Raw genomic sequence first — 18,002 nt, 5'->3', positions numbered from 1 at the left:
TTACTTTTTTTGACAGAGTTACCATATTACATTTTACCACTACAGTTTTAAAGGGGTCGTATGATGAAAATGTTAGCATTGCCACTTTGTAGGTTTGAGCAAAAATGTGTCGTTTTGGGTGTGTTTTTTAAAATGCAAATGAGCGGATGAAGTGCAAACACTGATCACAATGATGGTGGTTTATTGTAATTGAAACTCTATTGTGCTGTCAAGTCCAAAAATGTGTCGTTTTGGGTGTGTTTTTTAAAATGCAAATGAGCGGATAAAGTGCAAACACTGATCACAATGATGGTGGTTTGTTGTAATTCAAACTCAATTGTGCTGTCAAGTCGTCCTTTTCTCTCTCTTTCAGAGTTCAGATTAAGGAGGCGGTATTATTCTAATAAGATATCCTTATGACATCATAATGAAAGCCAAATTTCAATGACCTGTTTTTGCTCACACCTACAAAGTGGCAATGCTAACATTTTCATCATATGACCCCTTTAAAAGACTCTACCTAGATTACAAACCGACCCTGCTGTGAAATATCTATCACACACGGTCATAAGTTCAGCATCAAAAACTTTGTGTCTTATCAGAAAAATACAGCTTATAGTTAAATAGATAATAACAGATTTAAGTTTAACCAGTTACAACTAAAATATTTTATTCTTGCGTGACTTTAAAGAAGTCTCTTTACAAAACAAACGTATTATCAAGTTGTATTTATAAGACACACGCAGTCAATTCCCCTAAATCTAAAAAATACTTTATTTTTGTCAGAGCAGACAATATAAGACTCTTTGTATAATATACACATATTCACACATGTTTTAAGAAGCCTTTAATTAAAAATAAAACCCCAAAATGGGGTGAATACGTCTTAAAAACATTTAAAAGTTTATTAACGTCATATATAAGTTTCTCTGTCACCATCTGTGCACGTATACACATGTCTTAATCAGAGACTTGGTTAAAGATTCCCCTAAATCTAAAATAAAATCCTATTTTGCCATAGTGGACAGAATTACATTTATTAACATTATTTTAAAATGGCAGATATGAACGCTCACCCTGCGCTTTGTCAGGCAACGCCGGATCTTTAATACGCGTGAAACTATAGTGCAGGTTATGAAAAGATTCACGGAACTCATGAATTGTTTAAAATTGTATTTAGTTTAGACTTTCGTCTAAAGATTATAGTATTGCCGGCTCCGAAGGTTATGGCTCAGATCATTGCTTAAACTATACACGTATACGGAATATTTCATTAAATAACTTGTGATGTTACAAACAAATGTTTTAATCGTAGCATTGTTCATGATTTGTCTAAATCTAAAATAAACATTTTACTTTTTTGACACCGTAATGGGGGATTGTTTTACCAACATTGAGTTTTAGAAATCTTTAATCGCTTTACAACACGCACCCCTGTGAAAGAATGCAGGTCTTGTGCGAAAGGAGGGAGGAAGGGTGAGAGCTGACATCAGTGGCGGTTCTAGACAAATTTCACTAGGGGGGCCAAGGAGGGGCCAGTGTTTTACCAGAGGGGCACATAAAAAAATGGCAAGAAATTATATTTAAAGATTATAGCGGTGGTTATAGGAATTAGTTTAAGATAGGACTAGGCCTTAGTTTAATTAGGAAATATAACTAGTTTTAACATACATTATACATTACTTGTGTGCATTTTGAAGCAAAACAAAGCTGTATTTTAAGATATGGCATTGCAAGTTGTTTTCAGTTTGGACAGCTACATTTATTTTAGTCTAGGACTAGTCCCTTTCCGGGAAACTACCCCGTAAACTTAAATTTTACTTTACAATCATATACTTTTTTATTTAATAAAAGAGTGAGTACAGGTGCAAAAGGGGAGCTGGGCTCTTTTCTAAAGCCCCCCAACCGAAAAGCATGCAAGCCTACTCAATAAACTTTATGAAATGCAAACTTTTATAAAGACAAACGTTTGTTTTAGTTTACATATAAATACACATTGCTAGACAGTTAGGGACCACAATCTAATCAACATTTAAAATAATATTTATTTTAAATTGTAAACATTTTTATATGTAACATTTAATTATATTCCTCCAATTTTATGCACGTATATGTAAGAGCATAATTACAGCGCTTTTTACAATGTGTAAACTTTAAAAAGTTAGCGAAATGTTGGTTTTGCCGGTTGTTGATGAGTAACAGCTGTGAATGATCACAACACGCAGCCACGTCACAGGAGAACAAGTGAACAGTGTCCCAATGTGAAGTGAGCTAGAGTCCTTACCAGTGCCCAAACCTGCATACACATTCTCAACATCGGGAGGTTGGGAACGAATTGAGACACTCGCCGAGCAGCACCCACACAGGTTGGGTGCGCCGCTCTAATTTGCCCGTGTAGAACGTTGCGTCGCATTAGTTCCGCTTTTGGCGCTCGCGTGTAAAATCAAAATAAATGTATACTTTTTTATTTGGCCAGCACGGGGTGGCCACAGGGGTGGCCAGGGACATGTCTACAGAGGCACGGGCCACCCTTGGCCTCCGTGTAGAACCGCCACTGGCTGACATCAAATGTCAATAAACAGCAAATGTCACACACGAGCCGTCATTAAACATGACAGCATACGCTTGACATAAAACACACTCAGGAAAAACAATCACTCTAAATGACCGACAATAAAACCATTAAATACTTTCTGTCTAAAATTGACAACTTGTACAGATTTTGATTGATGGTCCCGCCCCCTGTCAAAGGGTCATAAAAACGACCTGTCAGACAGCAACTGTCACCGGGTGGGGGAGGGGGTCATAAAAGTTTGACGAATGCTCCCCCGTTACAACTACTTAGGTCAATTATGAGTGAAGAACCGTTCACCAAATGAAGACCGCAGCCAGGTGACGGGATCCTGTGGTAATCACAAACAGGTAAACCAGTAAAATAATCATCATTTAATGTTAAAATAATTTTGAAAATTGAAGTTCTGTGTGTTCTTATTGTACTTTATTTATTTCTGCAGGTAAGCACCATACCGTAAGCTTCATTCCCTTTATAACAGGTAAGGTTCATACTGTTTTATTCTTTTGTACTGTTTTATTCGTACTGTTTTAAATCATTCAGTAAATGCAAAGTTAAACTGATGTGTTTTTAATCTAGATTTAAAAGTGTCTACTGTTGAAGCACATCTGATCTCTTCTGAAAGCTGATAATAACTGAATGCTGAGGCACCTTGTTTTGAGTGAACCCTTGTTTTTTCTAAATGACCTGATCCTATTGATCCGAGTAATCGGTTTCATATTCGATTAGCATATCTGTCATGTATTGTAGCCATGAAGTGGTTTTTAAACAAGAAACAGTACTTTTTAAATCCATTGACCATTGCAATAATCGGCCCTGCTGGTGATGAAAGCATGAACAAGTTTCTCTAAGTCCTGTCTTGAGACAAAACCTCTAATTCTGGCAATATTTCTGAGATGGTAGTAAAAGCAGAATTCCTTATTATTTTTCTCTATCTCAGGCTCTACGGCATATATGTCATGATTTTATTTGTCTATTTATATGTCTATTTACAAGGACTGCCTTGGCCAAATGTTATTGTTAATTAATATTGAAGCAGTTATTTAACATAGGTCCTTTGAGTAGTGATTTGTGTAATGATCCATATATCTATTTTTATGTATATTTTTAACTTAGGAATGTGATTTTAAAGCTCATATTTGTTATTGTATGACACCTCTCATGTTATGAAAGTAAAAAATAAATGTATTTTCTGATGTCTTGCATTTCTGTTTTTAAACTGTTAATCCTTATCAAGTGCTATACATTAGAAAGTGGATATAGAGTGAAATGCACACGGTGAATAATGAACGCAGACCTTCAGTGCCGGACCTCTGACCCGCTAACCTCCATCCCGACAGCCAGCGCCTTCTCCGGATGCCATTGCGGTATCGCTTCTCGGCTTTTTGGGTAAGATCGAGTGGACACCGGGGACTACACGTTTAAATGGATTTTTGACCTTCGGCTATGGAAGCGAGGCTTGTTCCGTCCACTCCGTGCATCGACTCTGGCGCTTTCCGGGGACAAATAAGGTGAGTTTAAAATCAGAGTTTGCTTCTTTAGTGCGTGGTTGCCAGTTTGTTTGCCAGTCCGTGGTCCATAATACGTTCCGCGTTCGTGGTCTCTCCATCGCTCAGTACTTTTCTGTGTTTCTATTTTACGTAAAGCTAACACCAAAACGATTGTGGAAGGCGCTATATAGATTGTTCTCAAAGAAAAAAAAACGAGAAACAAACCCATGTGAATATGGGTCAAATTATCTAGGCGGAGCACTTCGTTCAAAGAAAAACGCAACAGAATTGTTTGCGTTGAACAAAGACAATGGTGCCTGCAGACATCGAATGTGTATTGTGGATAAAAAATGGCCAGTGGGGTGGGACAATTTTTCTTGAATTAAGTGTTTATGGGAAAAGTTCACGAATTTTTTCTTACCCTGTAGTCAGATTTATTTGCTTGTTTTAAGCATAAAATAACAGGAGAAGAAATTGTGTAGGGGGAGCAGAGGGTTTTTTTTCGTTCAAAGAAAAGCAGCGTGGCACGAATGAATGTTTGGCTGAAATGCTATCGTAATTTCCCCCTTAATTTTCCTTACAAACATGAAACCAGAGAGAAGGGTCAGTTGGCATCGAATTGCACCTTGTATTCGGTGATTGATTGAGGAAAAATATGCGTATGTGTATATATATACTTGTTTTGTTGAACAGAGACAATGGCCGCGTGCTCCAGCGTCACCTATATGCCTATTTCACAAAATGGCGGCTTTGACCGGAAGTAGGGAAAACATCGTTCAGGTTGCACCACTACGATGGCCACTCAATATAGTATGGACTGACAGCTGCTTTGTTTTCTCCTACACATGAATTTACTTGTAAAAATAACAATAACAGATATTGTCGATTGGTGTTATATTATTTTTTTAGCATTTCGTATTATCAAAATATATCATATGTTAGACAGCTTATCAATTTTAAATAAAATAACGAGACATACATAACTATTCGTGTCTGCTCCCGTTTATTGTAATGAGTGTGCACATTTGGAGAAATACTTAGACATTTTACTTCTTATTTCTTTAGACTGAATAATTATTTCTTATTAATTCCAAAGTATGCGACCCGATGATCTAATCGTGGTGTATGTGCTATTGCTCGTTTGTTTGCCTGCATCCATTGCTTTACGGCTTGCTTGTTGCGTTTAAATGCACATTTGATTTCTTTACCAGCATTGGATTTAGACCATTCAATGAGAAGAGTTAACAGCGTTTATTATGATTGATAAGCCCTCAACGGAGAATGAGGTCGGCATACATTAAAAGCCTTATTTTGTTTTTATCGTGTGCCTTCCAAAATGTATGCGACGAAACTTAAATCACGCAAAATATGAATGGTAACTAGACGTGCTTGTTGTGTGCAAGGAGTGCATTTATTTGTAAACTTTTGCTAAATCAAAATGGTTTATTTGTATTTGCTTTTTACCTGGGTTTTATCAGGTTCGCAGTCGGGACATTTTTAATCCATAGTGTATGCATAATTAATTTCAAAGAAATAAGAAGTAAAATGTGTAAGTATTCCTCAAAATGTGCTTTGGACTAAGTCCCCCGTCATCACAGCAAACGGGAGCAGACCCGAATAGGTATGGCTAGTTATTTTATTAAAAATTTCCAGCCGTCTGTAAATTTATGTTTGAAAGAAAAAAGTAAATTAATATCTTACTTACTGTTTTTGTCTTGTTTTCTAGTGAATATCTGACAATGCTTAAATGGAGATACATTTACTTGGTAAGCAAAGTGGCTTAAGATATTATTTATTGTAATAGAAAATTGTTATAAAAACGTTTTGTTTTTGCTGGGAATTCTTGTATATATTTCACAGCTATATAATTAATTATAATAACGCACTTTTTGTTGATAAACATGTTAAAAAATACATTAACACATAATAATGTGGCAACAAATCAAATGTGCATTTAAATGCAACAAGCAAAAATAAATAAATAAAGCAAATGCACGGAAAAGAAACGAGGAATAAAAGAAACACCGCGATTAAAAAAATCAGATCGCATACTTTGTAAAATAATTGAAATAAATTATAAAAATCAACAGGTTTATATTTAAAACAAATAAAAAATATCTGCCAGCGGGGTAAGAAAAATAAACTTAATTCTAGTTTCAACTTAATTCAATAATAAACTCAATTTAGGTTTATTTTTCTTACCCCACTGGCAGATATTTTTACTTGTTTTAAGCCTTAACCTATTACATTTTAGAATTTATTTCAGTAAACAAGACTTAAATTCTAAGCCACTTTGCTTATTAAGTAAATGTATCTCGATTTAAGAATTATTTTTTAACTCGAAAACATTAAGAAAAGACTAAGTAAACGAACAAATTGGGATGTTCAAAACACTTAAATATTTTTTTTCACTCTACCCTTCATATTACAGCTGTCGAAAAACCACAGCAACGTTGACAGACCCGGAAGCCATGATACATTAGCAGTTTTTAAAATAAGTTAAATCTAGAATCCTTATTGGTTTTAGATACTTTAAAGCAATGAATGATCTTCTTTCTTTTGAATTGATTTGGTATTATGGAGGAGCTCTGTGTCTGGTTATTGAAGATGATTTGTTCTTTGCTCCTATGTTGGCTTATTTTTTTGTTATTTCCGTTACTATATATATTTTTTTCTTTGTTTTTTCTGATTTGAGGTTATGAAAATGTTTTAATTTGTAATAAAGGTTTTTTGAAAATTCTAAATTCTCTCTATCTCTCTCTCTCTCTCTCTCTCTCTCATGAGCGTGGATCAGATCCTGCATTAAAACATGAACTTCTGATTTGCTAGCTCAACGTTCTACCTCTGGGTTATACAATGAGAACGTATAGAGTTAAATGCCCGCTAGCCTCCACCCCAAAAGCCAGCGCCTTCGCCGGCTCCCCCTTTGGCTGCGTCTATTCCGGTATCGCTTCTCGGCCTTTTGGCTAAGATCAAGTGTAGTATCTGTTCTTATCAGTTTAATGTCTGATACGTCTCCTATCCGGGGACTATATGTTAAATGGATTTTTGACCTTCGGAAATGGAAGCGGAGCTTGCTCCTTCCACTCCATGCATCAACATGGTATTGCAGTGTTTCCATGAATGGTGCGCTCCCCATCTCGGGGATAAATAAGTCAAGTATAAAAAAAAGAATTTGCTTCTTTTGTGCGTGAATGACGGTGTTTTTTCTAATCCGTGTGTTTTAAAATTGCTGTGATTTCGTTGGCTTTATTGGTTTAACGAAAAGCTTGCGTGGAAATGAACACGCTGATAAAGAAATGATTTTGTAATGTATTTAATTAATTTCTTTACAAGTTTGCGGAGGTGATACGAGGACGAATTAAACATCCTCGACACAGCTGAAGGCGCAACAAAAGCGAACGAGACCGATTGGAATGTTAAAAACACCTGAAAACTTTTTTCACTACCCTTCATACTACAGCTGTCGAAAAACCACAGCAACGTCGACAGACCTGGAAGCATAGCTGTACTTGTTTAACTCACAACGACAACGGGTAAGTCATTGAGCCCTGTGTTTTTATTTATCCACGTTCTAAAATTGCTATGCTTTCGTTGTTTCTTGATTGCTCTGTACATTTCTTTGTTTCTATTCCACGTAAAGTTACTTTGTAATAACGAAACCATATATTTGAATGCGCAATTTAAATCCATTTGATTTAAATTGTTTCACATATTTCACTCTACACGGTTCAACCGGGCTGGAAACGGAATAAAAACAGGGTAGATCTCGAAGAATGTTTGGTCTCAGACGTGGCTTCGTGCGCTTTCCACCTGGTCACACACAGTAAATGAAATGTTAGTCGGACGGCCTCCGGGGGTCGATCACAGATCGGTCACAGGAAGATGCGGCCGTCTGGCCTCAAAGGGTGTCGCTCATACTTACCTGGCAGGGGAGACACCATGATCATGAAGGTGGTTCACCCAGGGCGAGGCTCAGCCATTGCACTCCGGTTGGGCTGACCCTTTGCGAATTCCCCAAATGTGGGAATCTCGACTGCAAAATTTCTGATAGTGGGGGACTGCGTTCGCGCTCTCCCCTGACCTTTGTGTTAAAAATAGATTCGCTTGTCGTTTTACGTAAAATCCAAGAGACGTCTAACCACGGCCCAAGAATACATTAGTCATCAAAAAAGCGGCTATTCAACGACTACATAACTTTTAATAGACAGCGAATAAGTGTCTAGGCTAAAACAAGGCTTAATTTGGGCTGTCAGTGAAAATCTAATAGCCGTTTGACCATTCCAAACGAATAGACTAGCCATTAAATAGAACCACAATCAAACGGCTACATGTCTAAGAGCACAAAATAATGCTTAGATGATTCTTTTACTTCCAATATAAGAGGTTCTCGGGAATGGCAATCATCCAAACTAATAAATTATAAAGGCTTTTATAAGAAAATGACAACAGTTAAACAACCTAGACAGCGTTGGGCAATACAAAATGCTAATAAATACAAGACAAATTGAAATATTGTACATGCATGTACATTAAACAAGCCAACAAATCTGCCAATGGGCTACGACAATTTTTCTTGAATTAAGTGTTTATATCTAGATTTGTTTCTTACCCCTTTGGCAGATTTATTTGCTTGTTTTAAGCCCAAATTCTGAGTTTTTTCTCCCTAAAGGCTAGGTTTATTTTCTTAGGGCATTTTGCTCATCAAAAAATGCATCTTATTTTAAGACTTTCTAGATATTTGTATAGTTAAAACAGTTCGAAATAACAAGTAAGAAATGATTTTTTGCAATGTATTCATTCATTCGCTACCCTTCATACTACAGCTGTCGAAAAACCACAGCAACGTCGACAGACCTGGAAGCGTAGCTGTATTTGTTTAACTCACAAAGACAACGGGTAAAGTATTTTCTTGATTACCTAAATGACTTGCTGTAGGAAAATAAGTTTAGGTTTAAGGGGGGAAATACAGTTTAAAGGGATATTTCAATTTATGATGATAATTCTGTCATCATTTACTCATGCATACAGGCTTACAACAACACGAGGATTAGTTTTTTTCTGAGTAACACAAAAGAAGGTATTTTGAGGAATGATGGTAAACCCACAGCAGATAGTCACCATTGACTTCCATAGTAGGAATAAAAAAATATGATGGAATTTAATAGGTACCATCAGTGCCGCTGCTAGCCATTTTGGTGCCCTAAGCATAATTCCTTTTTAATGCCCCCCACCCCGACCCTGACAAAAAAAACTTGTTTTTGCCAGTATAATTTTTTATTACCAAACATATAACATAATAGCAGAAAGTAAAATCTTCACAGCTTTAGCCAACACACATTAGGCTACACATTTGAAAGTGCAAACTTTTATAGAATAGCAAAATAGAAAAAAATTACCAAACTTAAATTATCAAAATAATTTTCCCAAGTACAATGTCACTTTAAATAAATTACATTAAATAAACATCAATAAGTAAACAAGAATACTAAATATTCTTAAATAAAACTGATTCAGAGAACTAAGTGTCACAGTAATGTTTGCTTCATATCATGACATTTTATATTTATATATATTTAACAGTCAGGAATTGTTAGCCTAGCATGTGCACTGACTGCTAACATTAACTTTTACTGAGAAAGTCTTAACCACTGTCACGTCAAAATAAACCACAAAATAAACTACTGCTCAATATCTAAAGAAACGTGGTAAAGAAAGTAACAGCTGACGTCAGTCATTTGTAAAATGATGCATAGATAATGTTTTACAGTAAAATCTCAATTAACTTGCACTGAGATTATAAATTATAACAACATAGTTTGCTAACATTAATGTCAGCACAGCAAGTTCGAGGCGCATTACGATTAGCAGCAGCTGCAGCCCATGCGCATTTCCCTTATTTAGGAATGATTAAACATGATGGACTTACCTGCAAGTGATGCACGGGCATCAACCCGCAGTTTCTTCTTTTTTTATTTTTTCCGATCCTGACTCCTGCTGTCTTTTAGGGCCATTTCCAAAAGTTGCCTACTGACTGTCCGTTTCTCAATCCGAAGGCTGCAGCCTGCGCGAGGTCGCATATGCAGGCTGCATACGTCATCAAGCCTGGTTTATTTCAGTAACTGAACATTACATTAGCAAGTCAAAAGCATATTACAACAATTTACGATTAACTAAGAATAATAGTCAACTTTATAATCGTTAATATTACGAAATAAGAACGTTTTGATTACGTATGCAGCCTAGAAATGCGACCTCTGGAGGCTGCAGCCTTCGGATTGAGAAACGATCTCTGTAAAACTTCGTCAGGCGCCCGCGCGTTCAAGCGGCACAGACTATCAAAGGCTGGGGGGCATACTTTCTAGACTAGAGCAATTTAATTATCTCGTTCCCCCTTTTTTGTAACATATACATGGATAAAAAGTGCCTAATAACATTTCTATAGGCTAATGAAATAATTTCAGCATTATAATTTTTTTTCATTAGGCTATTATTTTTGGTGCCCTCTCAGCACGTGGTGCCCCACGCACAGCGCGTGATGCGCGTTATGGGAGCGGCGGGGCTGGGTACCATCAACCGTGTGCTAACCATCACTTTGCAAAATATTTTCTTCATCATTTATCACGATACTTCCAAAATATTTTTTCCTACTAAGTCAATATTTCATTATTTGCTTTACAAGCTTAAAAATGATGGTGACAGGATTCCATGGTAATCACAAACAGGTAAACAAGTAAAATAATCACTATTTACTTTTAAAAGCATTTTGAAAATTGCTTGCTTATGCTGGGAGTAAAGGTATTTCATGCAAAAGGTATTTCCTCTTTAAAAGGTAATGTATGCTTCTTTTAAAGCTGACACATTTGCCACATTAAAATAACAGAAATGTGTACTGTTTAAACTTTTTGGAGCCGGTGTGTCTGTGTTCTTGGGGCACACATCTACATGTAAAAGCAGAATTGCTTATTATTCTTCTCTATTTCTTGTATAGGTCAATTATGAGTGAAGAACCGTTCACCAAATGAAGACCGCAGCCAGGTGACGGGATCCTGTGGTAATCACAAACAGGTAAACCAGTAAAATAATCATCATTTAATGTTAAAATAATTTTGAAAATTGAAGTTCTGTGTGTTCTTATTGTACTTTATTTATTTCTGCAGGTAAGCACCATACCGTAAGCTTCATTCCCTTTATAACAGGTAAGGTTCATACTGTTTTATTCTTTTGTACTGTTTTATTCGTACTGTTTTAAATCATTCAGTAAATGCAAAGTTAAACTGATGTGTTTTTAATCTATATTTAAAAGTGTCTACTGTTGAAGCACATCTGATCTCTTCTGAAAGCTGATAATAACTGAATGCTGAGGCACCTTGTTTTGAGTGAACCCTTGTTTTTTCTAAATGACCTGATCCTATTGATCCGAGTAATCGGTTTCATATTCGATTAGCATATCTGTCATGTATTGTAGCCATGAAGTGGTTTTTAAACAAGAAACAGTACTTTTTAAATCCATTGACCATTGCAATAATCGGCCCTGCTGGTGATGAAAGCATGAACAAGTTTCTCTAAGTCCTGTCTTGAGACAAAACCTCTAATTCTGGCAATATTTCTGAGATGGTAGTAAAAGCAGAATTCCTTATTATTTTTCTCTATCTCAAGGCTCTACGGCATATATGTCATGATTTTATTTGTCTATTTATATGTCTATTTACAAGGACTGCCTTGGCCAAATGTTATTGTTAATTAATATTGAAGCAGTTATTTAACATAGGTCCTTTGAGTAGTGATTTGTGTAATGATCCATATATCTATTTTTATGTATATTTTTAACTTAGGAATGTGATTTTAAAGCTCATATTTGTTATTGTATGACACCTCTCATGTTATGAAAGTAAAAAATAAATGTATTTTCTGATGTCTTGCATTTCTGTTTTTAAACTGTTAATCCTTATCAAGTGCTATACATTAGAAAGTGGATATAGAGTGAAATGCACACGGTGAATAATGAACGCAGACCTTCAGTGCCGGACCTCTGACCCGCTAACCTCCATCCCGACAGCCAGCGCCTTCTCCGGATGCCATTGCGGTATCGCTTCTCGGCTTTTTGGGTAAGATCGAGTGGACACCGGGGACTACACGTTTAAATGGATTTTTGACCTTCGGCTATGGAAGCGAGGCTTGTTCCGTCCACTCCGTGCATCGACTCTGGCGCTTTCCGGGGACAAATAAGGTGAGTTTAAAATCAGAGTTTGCTTCTTTAGTGCGTGGTTGCCAGTTTGTTTGCCAGTCCGTGGTCCATAATACGTTCCGCGTTCGTGGTCTCTCCATCGCTCAGTACTTTTCTGTGTTTCTATTTTACGTAAAGCTAACACCAAAACGATTGTGGAAGGCGCTATATAGATTGTTCTCAAAGAAAAAAAAACGAGAAACAAACCCATGTGAATATGGGTCAAATTATCTAGGCGGAGCACTTCGTTCAAAGAAAAACGCAACAGAATTGTTTGCGTTGAACAAAGACAATGGTGCCTGCAGACATCGAATGTGTATTGTGGATAAAAAATGGCCAGTGGGGTGGGACAATTTTTCTTGAATTAAGTGTTTATGGGAAAAGTTCACGAATTTTTTCTTACCCTGTAGTCAGATTTATTTGCTTGTTTTAAGCATAAAATAACAGGAGAAGAAATTGTGTAGGGGGAGCAGAGGGTTTTTTTTCGTTCAAAGAAAAGCAGCGTGGCACGAATGAATGTTTGGCTGAAATGCTATCGTAATTTCCCCCTTAATTTTCCTTACAAACATGAAACCAGAGAGAAGGGTCAGTTGGCATCGAATTGCACCTTGTATTCGGTGATTGATTGAGGAAAAATATGCGTATGCAGGGCCGTGCAGAGACCATTGGAGGGGCAGGTGCTCAAAGAATAAAAAGGGCACTTTGCTCGCCGACACGCAAGCACACAACTGAAACAAATAATAAAGTAATACAGAATAGAAAGATGATAAGTCTAAAGTTTTTCTTTATTTTCCTTGCAAATAGAGTGAGACAGAAAAATCTTTATAGACTGAGTTTTATATCTATATATTTATGCATTTGGCAGCAGCTTTTATCCAAAACGACTTACAGTGCATTTCATTTAGTGTTTGTGTGTGTCAACACAGTATATGCAGTTTTGAAATTATATGATTTTATATATTGCATTGTGACATTAAGATATTATTACGTTTACAGGCTTGTGTTTTTGTTGTCATATTTAAAATATAATTCTATTCTATTCTAATCCTGTTCGAAATTTGTATACAAAGAGAGTAGCCTACATATTTTAGTTTTGAATCGTGTTTGTGTTGTGTTTTTGCACACTTTGATGCCTTGATGACAGGGCAATAAAATAATGATATTCATCTCTCCTTTCATTCATTTCATGAAGCCTCTAGTACTTTCTTTATTTTCAGGTAAACTAAAACTGGTTGCAAAGCTGGAGAGTTTTTGACTGAGTTAATAATTTAGCACGAGTATGGCTATATTACCCAACATCAGCTCACATTGTCTTTTATCAAAGGCAAGTCCAGGAATCGTAAATTCAATGTGATACAAAAATTAAGAGTTTTTTTTACCGTATTCATCGGATCTTGCTCTGCCAACAAACTCCGCGTGACAAGTGGATGACATTAGAACAGCGCGAGAGCGATTTGAAATCAAACTCCTCCGTATGATTTCCCGAATATTTCTCGCGGTACTTTGATGTCATGTGCGTTTCGGTTCTTGCATTGCTGCGTGAAGTTGAGCACACCTAAAAACTTGAGACAGCTACCTGTATGAACTTCCGGCAGAGAACGTCCCTGCCTTTGCCTCATCCATTGTTTTTATATGGGAAGAATGTTTTATTTTCAGCGTGAGAAATACAACCCAGATAGCAATTTTGTTCCGGCCCAGCTCCGGCCCACACAACCAGTTTTTCCTCGGCCCACATACAACAAAGAATGACGGGCCTACAGTGGCCCAGTTCTGAATTACGGACAAAGGCCACACATGGGCCACAACTGGCCCATGTCTCTGACAGATAATAGCCCATAATTGGCCCAAACCTGGGCCAGAACAGGTTCTAACATCGGTACCAGTTCTCAGCCATAGGTCAACCATATTAAAACCAGCATTTAACCAGAACTTCCAAAACTGAGCCATAACTCAGCCTAATCTTGCCCAAATTATATTAATAAATAAATCACACGAAAAATTTCTTTCAAATTGTTCGCCTTTTATTAATCAATAACACACAAGTCAATAACACTACAACATTGTACGTGTTAAAACTCTTCTAGTATAAACTGCCAGCAATAAACAAAAATACTAGTTTGTTCAAATACATTATTGGCATGAATCTACCAACAACTTAAATTACAAAGCAATTTCATCCTTAGTAAACAAACAAAAATTTAGAACAAACTGATAATAAAAAAACCCTTTGTGACAGTTACATTGGTGTGTGAAACGTTGCTTGCCCAAATTGCCAGCTATACACAAATACAGAAGTTCATTGAAATTAATATATAAGTATGAATAGAAATTTAAATGAATTACCATGGGTAAATACAAGTTTAAACCAAACTGAACTTAAAAGTTAGTTAATTAGAAACTTCATGTGTATGTGAAACCAACTCTACAGCCAGCCAGCCAGCAAAGATACAAGGTCCAGTTAAAGTATTAGCATGAATCTAACTTAGGTAATTTAAAATAAAACGAAAAATTAAAACAATACAATTCATAAAAATGAAACAAACAATCAAACACTAATAATAATCTATGTGTATGAGAAAGGGTTCCTATTCAGGATTGTCCTCAACAAGAAGTACTGCTTTCCAGCGTCTCTTTTCTTCTCAGCTCCTCTTTCCATAGATGTAAACATTACAGCAGCCCACTGTTATATAAAAGAAAACAGATGCAAATCAATAATTGTTATGAAGCAAAAGCCATATAATAAAGTAATTAAAAGCATAATGATATACTTTAAAACAAACAGTTAGATAAATAATTAGAAGATGAACCTTTTAGGATGAACTGCTTCTGTTTTCTTCCTCAAGTTGCTTTGGATGAAAGTGTCTGCGTTGAATGTCTAAATAAAATGAAACATAGCTTAGACCTTAAAGAGGTACTTTTCATTTAGATACAAAGCACATGAGCAAATGAGATATGTTATAAGCATGTATTTAAAATATATTATATTAGGAATATCCCCATTATTAGTTACCAAGAAAATGAAGTCAAATCAATATAAATGAAAGAGAGAAGAACCATATACTGCACGACGTCTAAGGTCTTCACAATTGCTGTCATACTTTATCCACCTATGAGAAATTCAGCTTTGCAGATATAATTCTAAAGATTTGTCAAGTATTAATTTTGGAAGCAATTAAATTAACATTAAATTAAATGGTGGCCCTGATGTACTGTCACTAACCTGAATGTCACCTCCTCCTGTCCTGTCAGCATCCTTGTCCCACGTCTTTACCTGAAGCAAACACAGCAGATGATTAACAGAAAATAATTTCACAGTATTCCATATATTCAAAATATTTGTATTTTTACCATTTTCCTTTGTATTCAACAATGCAATTCGTGTAACTAAATTAATGTTAGGCTATGGTCAGTTCTTACTCACCTAATGAATGAAACCACTGTCCAGCCCTCTGTATTTATCAGCTTTCACTGAAATCACAATGTGACTATTTAGCCATATAGAGCAATCTTTTGATATATAAACACAAAGATGCAAACATGAGCCTCAACATTTAATTTACCTTAATGTGTCTATTGGAATAACACCCCATCATCCTTCTCTTGTCCCACTCCAGAGTCTTCATGTCTTGATGAACACAGACACACTTTCATCAAAAAAGGAAATTAAATGTTACAGAAATACATTTTTAAATATGTTTTTTATATAAATGTTCTAACACCAGGAAGACCAGATAACCAAATTCGATTACTTCATTATAATATGATCACAGTTATTCTTAACCTGATAGAAAACAGCTAATTAAATATCAATATAACGTTAATTGTCACACATTACGTTACACACGAATCACGTAAACGTTTGCATCCCTTTATACGTTTGTTAGACATTTAAACAAAAATATTTTTATGATTGTAAAAGTTTAAATATTTAAGTTCAGGTACTTACTATCTTTCATCCTGCTGCCTTTGAAATCCGTGTCCGTTATGATTGATTGACGCGGTGTAACTGCTACTCCGACGGTAACCCCGCCTATTGGTTAATTTGATTGGCCGCCGCTCGGCTTCCGTTAACAGGAAAGCTCGTCATCTGTTATGTGATTGGCCAGTGGCACTCGCCTTTTTTGATTTGATTGGCCATCTCAATCATTTTTGACAAGGTGTTCGACGTAATGCTGCGTTGCAGGAACTGACAAACGGATGACGTTTAAATACCGCGAGAGTGATTTGAAATCAGAATGCTGTCCATGATCTTTCGAGTCGCTCTCGCAGTACTTTGATGTCATCCGCGTGTAGGTTCTTGTTGCACTTCATAAATAAACTGCGCATCCTTAACGTAACGCGAAGGTTAACAATACATTTTGTTTATTTCTGCAGTATCTAACATTTGATTGTACAAAATGATAGTTTTACTTAGTCATTGAAGTCAGAAATCTTCAGCACAGTAACGTTTATTTCTGCAGTATCTAACATCTGATTGTACACAATGATAGTTTAGTCATTGAAGTCAGAAATCTTCAGCAGGAATAAACTCCTGCTACAATGAAAATCGCGCAAAAGCAAGTTTAAATAGAAACGATCCATGGTGCTTCTCAAAGCAACGTTATAGAAACTTTTAAATTCAGAAAGAAAAACTTTTGGAAGTTCAGGGTCATTTGAATAAAATAATCTTGACCCATGATCTGAAGGCAAGTTTATGTGATTGAAATGTAGACAAACATTATTGTCCAAATATATTAGTTTCTTTTAATACAAAACTAACATTTTACTTAATAAAGGTTAAATTAACATTAAGATTAAGATAGCCTGAAAGTCCTTAAATTCTTCTAATTATTTATTATAAATCAGTATTTTAAATGTGGCTTACAATCACTAGACTGATCTGGGCCACATACCTCCCAATCACAACTGGCCCAAATATTATTTGCCATCATGGATCCAGTGCCATCATTGCCACACCTGGCCCATACTTGGCTGACATGTTGCATGCCGTTGCCGGCAGCACGCCAGCAGTGCCATCATGAGGCCACATTCGGGCCGAGTCCGTCTGCTATCTGGGAAGGTGTGGCGTGTGAAGGCTGAAATGCGTGAGACTTGAGAGCCCTGTTTGCATCTAACGTTCTAGAGATGTTAATACACACAGACAGCAATAAAGCTGTGCATGCTCTCCTCACGTTGTTCTTGTAAAATAATAATAATATAACAAGCATACCGCTTCGGTTCAATGCCGGCTCGAGGGGGATCCTGTACTGCGCACCGTGTCGTGCACGTGTGGGCGCTGCTAGCGCTGTGAGGTTTCCCTAAAGAGATTGTCCAATAAAAGGTCAATACGTCATCATGTGACTAATTTTATTTTGCGGCTAAATTATTTTTTATTAATTTTACTAATAGTTAGATTGGGCAGGCCTTCACAAAAGGGCATTTAATTACAAAAAAATGCCTTGACAAAAAGGGCACTTTGGTCTTCCAGGGGTAAAGGGGCAGGTGCTTGGGCACCCGCCGCCCCCCCCTCTGCACGTGCCTGTGCGTATGTGTATATATATACTTGTTTTGTTGAACAGAGACAATGGCCGCGTGCTCCAGCGTCACCTATATGCCTATTTCACAAAATGGCGGCTTTGACCGGAAGTAGGGAAAACATCGTTCAGGTTGCACCACTACGATGGCCACTCAATATAGTATGGACTGACAGCTGCTTTGTTTTCTCCTACACATGAATTTACTTGTAAAAATAACA

The 18,002-nt window shown here is 36.5% G+C and overlaps 1 long non-coding RNA gene and 2 other non-coding genes across 4 annotated transcripts; 2 read left to right on the top strand and 1 right to left on the bottom strand.

The window, feature by feature from the left end:
• Positions 1–6,987: 6,987 nt before the first annotated feature.
• Positions 6,988–7,178, top strand: LOC135764441 (U2 spliceosomal RNA). Its single transcript, XR_010539989.1, has one exon. It is a non-coding gene; the product is annotated as a U2 spliceosomal RNA (small nuclear RNA).
• Positions 7,179–7,958: 780 nt separating this feature from the next.
• LOC135764588 (U1 spliceosomal RNA) lies at positions 7,959–8,123 on the top strand. The gene has a single exon (XR_010540115.1). It is a non-coding gene; the product is annotated as a U1 spliceosomal RNA (small nuclear RNA).
• A 6,131-nt stretch (positions 8,124–14,254) lies between these two features.
• Positions 14,255–16,244, bottom strand: LOC135764292 (uncharacterized). Of its 2 annotated transcripts, none has more exons than XR_010539842.2 (6): positions 16,215–16,244; positions 15,829–15,912; positions 15,690–15,736; positions 15,489–15,539; positions 15,076–15,143; positions 14,255–14,948 (listed from the first exon to the last, which is right to left on the bottom strand). It is a non-coding gene; the product is annotated as an uncharacterized lncRNA (long non-coding RNA). The 2 variants fall into 2 exon arrangements; XR_010539841.2 differs by having other exon boundaries at positions 15,690–15,753; positions 16,215–16,236.
• Positions 16,245–18,002: the final 1,758 nt, after the last annotated feature.

Source organism: Paramisgurnus dabryanus, chromosome 9 (assembly GCF_030506205.2).
Source record: "Paramisgurnus dabryanus chromosome 9, PD_genome_1.1, whole genome shotgun sequence".
Taxonomy (NCBI): domain Eukaryota; kingdom Metazoa; phylum Chordata; class Actinopteri; order Cypriniformes; family Cobitidae; genus Paramisgurnus; species Paramisgurnus dabryanus.
Note: the sequence above shows the minus strand (reverse complement) of the source record. Positions and strands in the feature narration are given on the sequence as shown.